General features: G+C 47.1%; 1 protein-coding gene across 4 annotated transcripts in view; it reads right to left on the reverse strand.

Moving 5' to 3' along the window:
- The window catches only part of LOC121272049 (sorbitol dehydrogenase-like), a 35,637-nt gene extending 28,951 nt beyond the window's left edge, over window positions 1-6,686 (reverse strand). The window contains exons 1-3 of one of the 4 annotated variants that reach the window (XM_041178448.1): window positions 6,549-6,686; window positions 3,076-3,153; window positions 1,885-1,949 (exon numbers count right to left, since the gene is read on the reverse strand). The gene's annotated coding sequence lies outside the window, so the exon portion shown is untranslated. Of the gene's footprint in view, window positions 1-1,884; window positions 1,950-2,935; window positions 2,990-3,075; window positions 3,154-5,299; window positions 5,737-6,548 lie in introns of those variants that run through there. The other 3 variants (XM_041178449.1, XM_041178451.1, XM_041178450.1) reach the window with 3 other exon arrangements.
- Window positions 6,687-10,495: the final 3,809 nt, after the last annotated feature.

Genomic DNA, 10,495 nt, shown 5'->3' on the forward strand with positions numbered 1-10,495 from the left:
GAGATACTGTCAGTAGGGTGAGATATGAAACAAAAACAGAGCAAAGGAAGATGAGGGAACCGTAGTACAGGCTGGATCTAGTTTTAGATAATCTCTAGCAGTTTTGGGGTGGTATAGAACATGACTTAGGCAGAACCATTCATTCGGGGTTATAAAGCCTCCACTGAGCCGCTGCAGACACCTGGGACAGAACCTTCACCCCTCGACGGGTGTCTAGCTCGCTACCTGAGAAAGCGGCAAGGCACCCGCGCTGAGAAAGCCCGCCGTACCTGCTGCCCATCGGGCAGTTAAGTGGACAGCGGCGGAAGTGAGTCCTAGGCGGGAAGGCCCAAGGTCAACCTTCCCATCTCGCCTCCGCTTAAGTCCCTGAAGTGGTCAAATAAGGACCACTTCAGGGTCTTTTCACGCCTCTGCTGCAATCTTACCAGCTCATCTGATAAAACTGTGCAGGTCAGCTGGAGGTGTGGTGGGGGGGTGGGGGGGTGGGCGTGGAGGGGCGGGGTTGGTTCCTCGATGCACTAATCCGCACATGATCAGGGGCACGGACATATGGCAGGGGTTGGCTGCTGACAGCCACCCCAAGTCCTTGCTATCAACCCCCACGGCCCCCTCTCCCTGTGACCACCCCCACCCCATCCCCTCCCACGCCCCCACCAAACAGCACTTACCTTTTTCCTGGATGGGTCCGAGATCCTCGGGCTCCTCCGATCGGCCGGCAGCTCTTGGCAGGCGGGAAGTCATCTTCCGGAGTCCTCGGCCTGCAGGAACGTCCACCGCTGCCCACTCAACTGACAGTATCGCCAAATGGCGTTACCAGAGGAGACTGTGGCGCAGTGGTAACATCATTGGACTAATAATGCAGAGGCCCAGGCTGTTCCTTTGGGAGACATGAAAACTCAAATCCCACCACAGCAGCTGGTGGAATTTAAATTCCGTTAATTTTTTTTAAAAAATCTGGTGTTAGACTCAGTGATGGTGACCATGAAACAAATTGTTGTAACAACCTGTCAGTTGAAGGGCATTCACCAATGCCTCCTTAAGGAAGGAAATCTGTTGTCCTTACACTGAGGGGCTGGAAATTGTGTAAAGCCCCCTTGGGCCATAAGGTTGAAATTAAATGAATATTGTAAAAAAAATAATCGGTAATTGTAAGTGTCCTGAGGCCTCTCAGTGTCACATACTGAAAGAAACAACTGTTTGCACTTTATGAAATGTTAAATTTGAATTGTTAATGTACCTCTACAGATTTTATGAATAAAGCATATTTTTGAGGGGGAAAAAAATTCACTGTCTAAGGCCTGCCTAACATAGTACATCAAAAAACTGGAAACCGTGTAAACTCCCTCGGGCAGTATGCAGCAGAGAACATTTGACACGAAATGTAAATGTACATTGCAAATAGAACCTGTAATGGCAAAGGTATTGAGGCACCTCGTGTATTGTATCGATAGAAACTGACCTTATATTGCACTTTGCTCAACATCAAATTTGAATTGCTAATGCACTTATACAAATTTTACGAATAAAGTATATTTTTTTGGGGGAAAAAAACGGAAATACTCTAGGACTTGGAGATCTGACAACCTAAATGTTAAAACTTGCTGTAATTCTTGGTCAGATTCACATCTCCAATTCGCTGTGAAGCCACCTGTTAGCCATTTTCTACAAATATCTCAAAATAAATGCAGCATTAAGTAACCGTGAGGGTTTCGCAATTCTGGAAACAATACTTGGTCCTCGTGGGCTTACTTCAGCCAAATTATGTTAAGTTTTGGCTGCAGGCAAAATGTTAAACATGCCCTTGTTAACCACAACCATTCACTGGTACAAGTCAAAATTCAGGTTCGTACAAAGTGTACTTATGCTGTATGAATGTTTACTTACACTTCAATAAATTTTGACCTTCCTCAAACAAATCACTAGGTCAGCTGGCCGTTGTGTCCAAAAGCCTGGTGAAGGTCAGCAAGAATTTGAAAAAATATATTAGGTAGCCTGTGTTTAACAGGGCACAGTGTAACAACAATTAGAACATAAGAAATAGGAACAGGAGTAAGCCATTCAGCCCCTCGAGCCTGCTCCACCATTCCATAAAATCATGGCTGATTTTCTTGTGTTTCGATTTCCACATTCCCTTCTAGCCCCGATAGCCTTTGATTCCCTTGATCAGAATATAATTACTTCGTTAAAAAGAAATACTATTTCACCAAGACCTTGTGCAGAATCATCTCCAGCACTCCAGAGACTTGAGCACATAATCTAAGCTGTCAGGGCAGTACTGAAGGAATGCTGCAATGTTGGAAGGGTGGGGTGGCGGGGCAGGGAGTGGGGTGGGGGTAAAACCTTTCACATGAGATGTTAAACCAACGTCTCTCCTGCCAGGGCGCTGTTCAAGAAAGAGCAGTCTCCTGGCCAAATGTTTATCCATCAGACAGTTCACTAAAACAGATATCACCGCTCACACCTCACTGCAAATTGTGGGATTTTCCTATATGCAAATTGACTGTATTTCCCTACTATTTGACTGTAAAGTACTTTGGGATATCCTGAGGTTGTGGAAGGTACCACATAAATGCAAAATATTTCTTTGCTCTGGAAAAGCCAGGGGCAGCGACCAATCTTCCCTCTATTTTTGTTTCAAGTGCACAGGCGATCGGTCAAATGATCGGACCCCTTTAAATTTATTTGGATGGCCGCAGGCAGCTGATAGTTTAAAGGGGGCTGAGTTGTGCGTGGCAAGAGCGGGGACTTGCAGGTTACTGCACGGCCGCAGCCTGGAGAGAAAAATTGGGAAAGCCTAGACAGGACGTGAAACAACATGGGACACAAGAGATAAGTCAGAAAAGAGAGCACAATTAGGACTGCCCTACTGTACATATTCACTGATAAACACCCCTAGCGCCCTCACAGAACTTCAAATGCTTGACCATTTTCTCACCCTCAGTCCACTTGTGTTATATCAGGGACGACAGGCTAATTTCACATGCTAGGCCTGATCCAATATCCTGGCTTTTGGTACAGCCCGCATTCAGCGACACTTATTGAAATAAGTAAAAGATAAACCGTATCGGTACTTACAGCAAGGGTTTATCTACTGCTGCTTGTGGGATCAGTCTCTTCTCCGCACAGCCTTCAGTGCGCGAAGATCTCTTGTCACTGGGAGAGCAGAATTGGATGTGGCAGTCAAAGGATGGAACACTCTAAAATTCGATCACTACCCCCTCTAACTCGCATTTGACTACTTTTGCCATGTAGCTTGTTATCCTATTGGCTTTGTTGACCATTGCTCTGAATTAGCTGATCACGTTTACTGTTGACTTTACCAAGGCTCCCATGTCTCCTAACTTAGCTATTTTAACACTATGCGTGGTCTAAGCGTGTCATCTATTTTTCTTTCTTACGTGCCACATTTTACACTTGTCTGTATTAAGCATTCATCCACTGCTGTTCTGTTCACTGACACAGCTTGTCCAACTCTTTCATATCTGCCTCTTCCGGTTTCACCGTCCCTCCTAATTTGACATCACCTGCAAATTTGACCACTTTGTTTTGAGTTTATGAATCACGGTGGCTTATATAATTCAGAAACAGCCGGAGTCCCAGCAGTGAGCCTTGAAGGACCTCACTTATTAATTCCCCCCTCTCTGATATATCTCCTTTAACACAGACTCACTGCTTCCTACACTTAAACCAGTTCCTTGTCCATTCTGTTCCAAATATTCTTTCCTGGATCACTGAAAGTTTGAGCTTAATTAACCATCCTTCCATGTAGGAAACTGTTAACAGCAGTAGATTTTTCAATGCCTTGTGCTTGTTCCATCATTCAGTTATATCCTGGCTGATCTCCAGCTCTATTTCCCCACCTTCGATCCATATCCTTCATTACCCTCAAAAATCTGTCAACCTCAGTCCTGAAATATTCAATAGGCCCAGCATCCACCATTGGGCAGGGAATCCGATATTTCCTCCACCCTTTTGTTGTGAAAAAGTCTTTCCCGATATATTTCCACATGATTTAAAGCTCTGTCAAAAACCTTTTGAAAGTCTAGGCATACCAAGGTTCACTTGGGTTATCAAAGTAGTCAAGAGCAACATGCAATGTCACTATCCAGTTTTCATATGCTTTTCACATCTAATTAGATCACAAACACCAGAACAGCAAGTACTGCACCAACACAGACTAAGTAAATTATATAATGACAGGGCACTGCTCAAAAATATATAGTTAAATGGATCCAGGGGAAGAACAGGGAGGCAAAGAAAAATCAGGGGAATGGTGAAAATGCAAATCTTAGGACATCTCTAAACTGGTATCCTTCTGTGCATCATTGGAGGTTTGGGGTGAAGTTGTTAAGTCACTTCAGACACCCAGTCTCCCTGTAACCTGGATCAAACTGTTTATATCTTTCATAATCCTTAGACAGCACCTTCCAAACCTGCAACCTCTACCACCTAGAAGGACAAGGGCAGCAGATGCACGGGGCCACCACCACCTGCAAGTTCCCCTCCAAACCTCCTGACTTGGAAATATATCGGCCTTTCCTTCACTGTCGCTGGGTCAAAATCATGGAACTCCCTCCCTAACAGCACTGTGGGTGTACCTACACCACATGGACTGCAGCGGTTCAAGAAGGCAGCTCACCACCACCTTTCCAAGGGCTACTAGGGATGGGCAATAACTGCTGGCCCAGCCAGCGACACCCACATCCTGTTAAAGAATAAGTAAAAATAATGTAGAGTGTGAGAGGTTACAGCTCTTATTTGATTATTTGGGGGACAGCTCCACAATTTTTTGGTTAAGCTGTCGACTTGATCTTTGGCCACCCAGTGTGCAGAGGGAAGTGGACAGATGGAAGATCTTCTTGGCCTGGCAAAAACAGCCACTCACAGGACCAGGCCAAGTATGGCCCATGTAAGGGGCTTTGCAATAGGGCCTATAAGACTGGTGGATATTGCCAGCAATAGAATACTATATAAACACAAGTAATAATATTATGATTTTGGAGTATAAATGTCATTGTGTTTTCAAGAGACTTTATGTTTGAGTTGTGCCTCCAAACCAGATTCTTTTTCCCTTCAGATAGAAGTGGCGAAACCCAATGCCACTCTTACTGCTAAAGTGGTAATAGTGGAAATGTTACTGGAGTAGTAATGCTCTGGAAACACAAATTCAAATCCTAGGCAGCTAGGAAACTTGAATTCAATTAATTAAATAACTCTACAATTAAAAAGCTAATATCAGTAATAGTGACCATGTAAAAACCCATCTGTCCTTTTAAGGAAGGAAATCTGCCATCCTTACCTGGTCTGGTCTATATGTGACTCCTGTCCCACAGCAATGTGGCTGACCCTTAACTGCCCTCTGTAATGGCCTAGCAAGCCACTCAGTGGTGGGCAATACATCAGATGGCCTTGCCACTGGCGCTCACATCTCGTGAATGAATAAAATAAAAAGCAGGACATTTCCAGCAGTCAAAAGGAGAACAGCATCAGCTGAGACTGGGGAAGATGCTGCAGAAAATTTAACACCCAGTGAGACTGCACAGGGAAGGATTACGATCATCAGGTGAAATTTACAGTGTAAATCGAACCCCAAAACTCAATTTGAGAAGCTCCAATAGAACTGCTGCAGTGACTTAAGCACTAGGCAGACACAATAACCCGCACTGGGCACCGCCCAGGGGGGTCACTGACCCTCACTGGGCACAGTCCTGGGGGGTCACTGACCCACACTGGGCACAGTCCTGGGGGGTCACTGACCCACACTGGGCACAGTCCTGGGGGGGTCACTGACCCACACTGGGCACAGTCCTGGGGGGTCACTGACCCACACTGGGCACAGTCCTGGGGGGGTCACTGACCCACACTGGGCACAGTCCTGGGGGGGTCACTGACCCACACTGGGCACAGTCCTGGGGGGGTCACTGACCCACACTGGGCACAGTCCTGGGGGGGTCACTGACCCACACTGGGCACAGTCCTGGGGGGTCACTGACCCACACTGGGCACAGTCCTGGGGGGTCACTGACCCTCACTGGGCACAGTCCTGGGGGGGTCACTGACCCACACTGGGCACAGTCCAGGGGAGTCACTGACCCACACTGGGCACAGTCCTGGGGGGTCACTGACCCACACTGGGCACAGTCCTGGGGGGGTCACTGACCCACACTGGGCACAGTCCTGGGGGGTCACTGACCCACACTGGGCACAGTCCTGGGGGGGTCACTGACCCACACTGGGCACAGTCCAGGGGAGTCACTGACCCACACTGGGCACAGTCCTGGGGAGTCACTGACCCACACTGGGCACAGCCCAGGGGAGTCACTGACCCACACTGGGCACAGTCCTGGGGAGTCACTGACCCACACTGGGCACAGTCCAGGGGAGTCACTGACCCACACTGGGCACAGTCCGAGGTAATTCCCCTCATCCCCTCCCCCCGCTGCGAACAAAAAAAAGCCCCCAGGCTGGGGAATTAACCGCGGAAGGGGCGGGGGAAAAGCGGGAAATCCGCCCAGTGACTGGGCACAGCGCTGCGGCAGTTCCTTTACCAGGAGCTCTCTCTCTCTCTGTCTGTCTGTCTCCCTCTGTCTGTCCCTGTCTCCCTCTCTGTGCGCAGCAATGCTGCTGCTGCTGCTGCTGCTGCTGCTGCCGCTTGTAGTCACCACACCGACCCCTTCACCATCCGGCAGCTCAGACCAACAACCCCCTCCCCCCCGTGGGCACCACCCCCTGCGCTGATTGGTCAGAACTCGCATTTCCTATAGGGCTAGCGCTACAAAGCTCTGAGCTCCTCATTGGTCAATCCCTCTGTCAATCAAGATAATTGTCACAGTCGTTTGTAACTGTTTCATTCACTCCGCGACCGACTTGCGGGGAAAATATATGGTCTTGATTCCCAGTGTCTTTGAGGCTTATTTATTTATTTAGCTTGTTTTCCTCGGATTAACTATTCATACCCCCTTGATTCAGGTGCTATCCTGCATTTAAAAGTACCAACTGTGCAGAGGAGAGAGAGAGAGAGAGAGAGAGAGGCAAGGAGGGTGGCACCTCCTAGAGGCACCTACCTGATTGTCTTGTAACAGTCCAACATTTTTTATTATGTCAAACCAGATATTTTATGGACGTGCCATCCCCTCTCCTAATTCTCCTCTTGCTACCAACCCCCCCACCCCCCAACACCGGCCAGGCTTTGCTCAGTCAGTTCAACTATAAGAAAAAAAAAATCCACCCACCATTGAAATCCACTGAGTTCAAAAGCAGGGAGCAGGTTAACTTATTCTACTTTAGCAAGAGAAGCGGCAGAGGATGAATAGAGATGCAAAAGTCACGCAACCAAAACAAAACTACCGGGAAAGACTCAGCGGGTCTGACAGCATCCGCGGAGAAGAACCCACAGTTAACGTTTCGAGTCCGTGTGACAAGAGTTAGGCGGACTCCAAGCGTTAACTCTGTCTTCCAATCCGCAGATGCTGTCAGACCCGCTTTTCTTTCCCCGGTAGTTTTTGTTTTTGTTTCAGGTTTCCAGCATCCGCAGTATTTTTGCTTTTATCTTAGTGTAAAATCACGGATCGAAGGCAGTACAAGATGAGACCCCACCCCTTCTCCAAAGTCTAACTGACCTTTATCTCCAGGCATCCATGTACCTGGGGGACGAGGCTGATTTGGTCAAGTTAATCCGTTAATTCTTCTGATGAGGAGTCGTGCGGACTCGAAACGTTAACTCTTGTCTGCCTCTCCGCAGATGCTGTCAGACCTGCTGAGTTTTCCAGCATCCGCAGCATTTAGATTTTATTTTACGTTAATTCGTTATATTGGTTATTAAAAAAAGGAGACTGTGCCTCCTGGGAAAGTGTTTGCCTGAAAATTACTTTGACAGAATTGATACACAAAAGGTGTAAACTGTTCGCAAGTGTCGACTCCCTTAACCTTTTAACAGGAAGTGGCCATTGCCTGCTTTGACTTCGAAATAGCAGTCAGCAGAATATCACACGAACATTTTAGGTGTGTGGTAGCTGATCTAGTCAGCAGTAGTTTTGGGGGCTCCGGTGAACGGGTGTAGGGTTCTAAACGTGAGGAATATATCATTTTGGTGTGAATGAATTGAATGGGGGTTCGGTGTATGTATTTTACAGTTTCACAACGGTGGGCTACAGTGCTATTGCTAGTGTATTTTGTTTTTACTGCTGCTATTTTAGAACCTACAGGAGCCGCGAGACCTTTCACCCATCGCCAGCTACTGACTCTCAAGGTACATTGTGCGGACTGAGAGCAGTGGGAGCCTGCGGAGCAGTGTCAACAACAACCAGCTGCAGAAACACTGGGCGCCATGTCAGCGGCCACCCCTGGGCTGGTTTGTGCTTTTTGCTTTTGCCCTTGCCCTTGCCCTTGCCCAAGGGGGTTTGTCGCGTTGAGCACAGGCCAAAGCAGCAACAACAACAACAACAACCCCCACCCCCGCATGTAAACACTCTGATCGACTGCATTTGACAGGCTTGATATTGCTGGAGCTGAGATTTCGGAAATTGGAGGCTGCTTGAGGCGTGATTGCGGGGGTTTGGGATTTCGGTGAAGTGCAAATCCTGGAAAGGATTGGGTTTATTCGGGATGGGGGCGATTTTGTGATTGTGGTGGCGTGCATTTATATTTTAGGTGGCGGCGGTATTATATATGTGTTACGTGCCGTAGATCAAGGCAATAAGACATAGAGGCAGAAACACGATGCAGTCTATTTAAAGTTACCGGTGTCGTGTCCTGGGTAACTATTTTAAGCTGCACTCCCTCGGTTTGCTTCGGTTTCTCACTGCAGTAAGTGGTAATCACTGCGATTTTTCAGGATCAAAACTGAATGTTTGGAGTGCTTTGAGAAGCACTCTCTATCCATTAACTAAAAGCTTACCTTCAATCTGGCTCAACAATCTGAGTCAAACATTCCCAGCTAACTTTATGTGTCTGTGACATTTAGAGATCCTCCTTATTTCTCACTTAATATCTTAGGATGATATCCATTTTTTCAAGAGAGGACGACTTCAGTCTCTATGGATGGTCCCAGAGCTAATGGCCCTCCTCTTTTTTGGGGGGGGGGGAGAGTTTGGGGGGCAGAGTATGACAAAGCTTGTGCCAGAGAGAAGGTATTTTACCTAGCTTCAGGAAAATAAATCTAAAATATATGTTTTTTTTTAAAAAAAACACACCTCCCCAAACACCAAGAGGTCAGCAGAACTGGTGTCCTTTTTCATAGATACCAGAGAGTTGTTTTGTGACTGTAAAAAATCACAGGCACTGTCTGTCAAGGCTGACACGCCACGCTGATGTGACATTCCCATATTTCACACGGATCAAACCTATGGAATCTCAATGAGGTTCTCAGTTGACATCCTCGAGGAATGCAGTCAAGATTACCGCATTGGGTCCTGGAGTGAAGAGAGAATGGTGGGTGGGCAGGGGGTGGTGGGGGAAGGGGGTGGTGGGGGAAGGAGGCAACAGGCAGACAAAAAAAAGTGAGAAAAACAAACTTTAAAAAAATAATAAATCGGAGCTGTGGCCACTTGCCATATAATTACCTGGGCATACTTACTGTGTGCAGTTTTTTGCTCTCCACTTTTAAGTAAGGAAACACTCGCATTGGAGGTGGTACAGCAAAGGTTCACTAGTTTGCTCCCTGGGATGAGGGGTTTGTCCTTTGCTGAGAGTCTGAGTAACTTGGGTCTATATTCTCTGCAGTTTAGAAGAATGAGAGACGATCTCATTGAAACATACAAGATTCTGAAGGAGTTTGATAGGGTGGACGCTGATAGATTGTTCCCGCTGGCTGGGGGAATCTAAAACACGGGGGCACAGTCTCAGGATAAGGGGCCAGTTATTTAGGACCGAGATGAGGAGAAATTACTTAATTCAGAGGGTTGTGAATCTTTGTATTTCTCTGCCCCAGAGGGTTGTGGATGCTCCACCGTTGACTACATTTAAGGCCGGGATAGACAGATGTTTGTTCTCTCAGGGAATTAGGGAATATGGGGAGTGGGTGGGAAAGTGGAGCTGAAGCCCAGCCCAAGGTCAGCCATGATCATACTGATTGGTGGAGCAGGCTCAAGGGGCCATGCGCTCTACCCCTGTTTCTATTTTTTATGTTTTTATGATCCAAGATAGCTTGACCATCTTGAACTTTGTGTTTGAGGAGCAACGGATTTTGAATGTCGAGTCTGTTCTTGACAAGTACAGGACATCTGGAGAAAAGGGCCAGTTCTATCCACTGAGCTGAGATCCTAATGTTCAGGACAGCAAGTGCTGACTCTGAATCTGTTGTTGCCAATCACAGCTCCTCCAGACCAATCTTTTGTTTCTTTACTTGTCCCACTACTGCCCCCATTTACCTCGCCCAATCATTCATTGTCATTAAATCAACACTGCCATCTACTGTGAGCATGACCTCTTTAGCTCTTCCCTTCCCTCCTCCCACACCAGTGCTTGCTAAAAACCTGTTACACCTCTTAACATTTTC

Source organism: Carcharodon carcharias, chromosome 32 (assembly GCF_017639515.1).
Source record: "Carcharodon carcharias isolate sCarCar2 chromosome 32, sCarCar2.pri, whole genome shotgun sequence".
Taxonomy (NCBI): Eukaryota; Metazoa; Chordata; class Chondrichthyes; order Lamniformes; family Lamnidae; genus Carcharodon; species Carcharodon carcharias.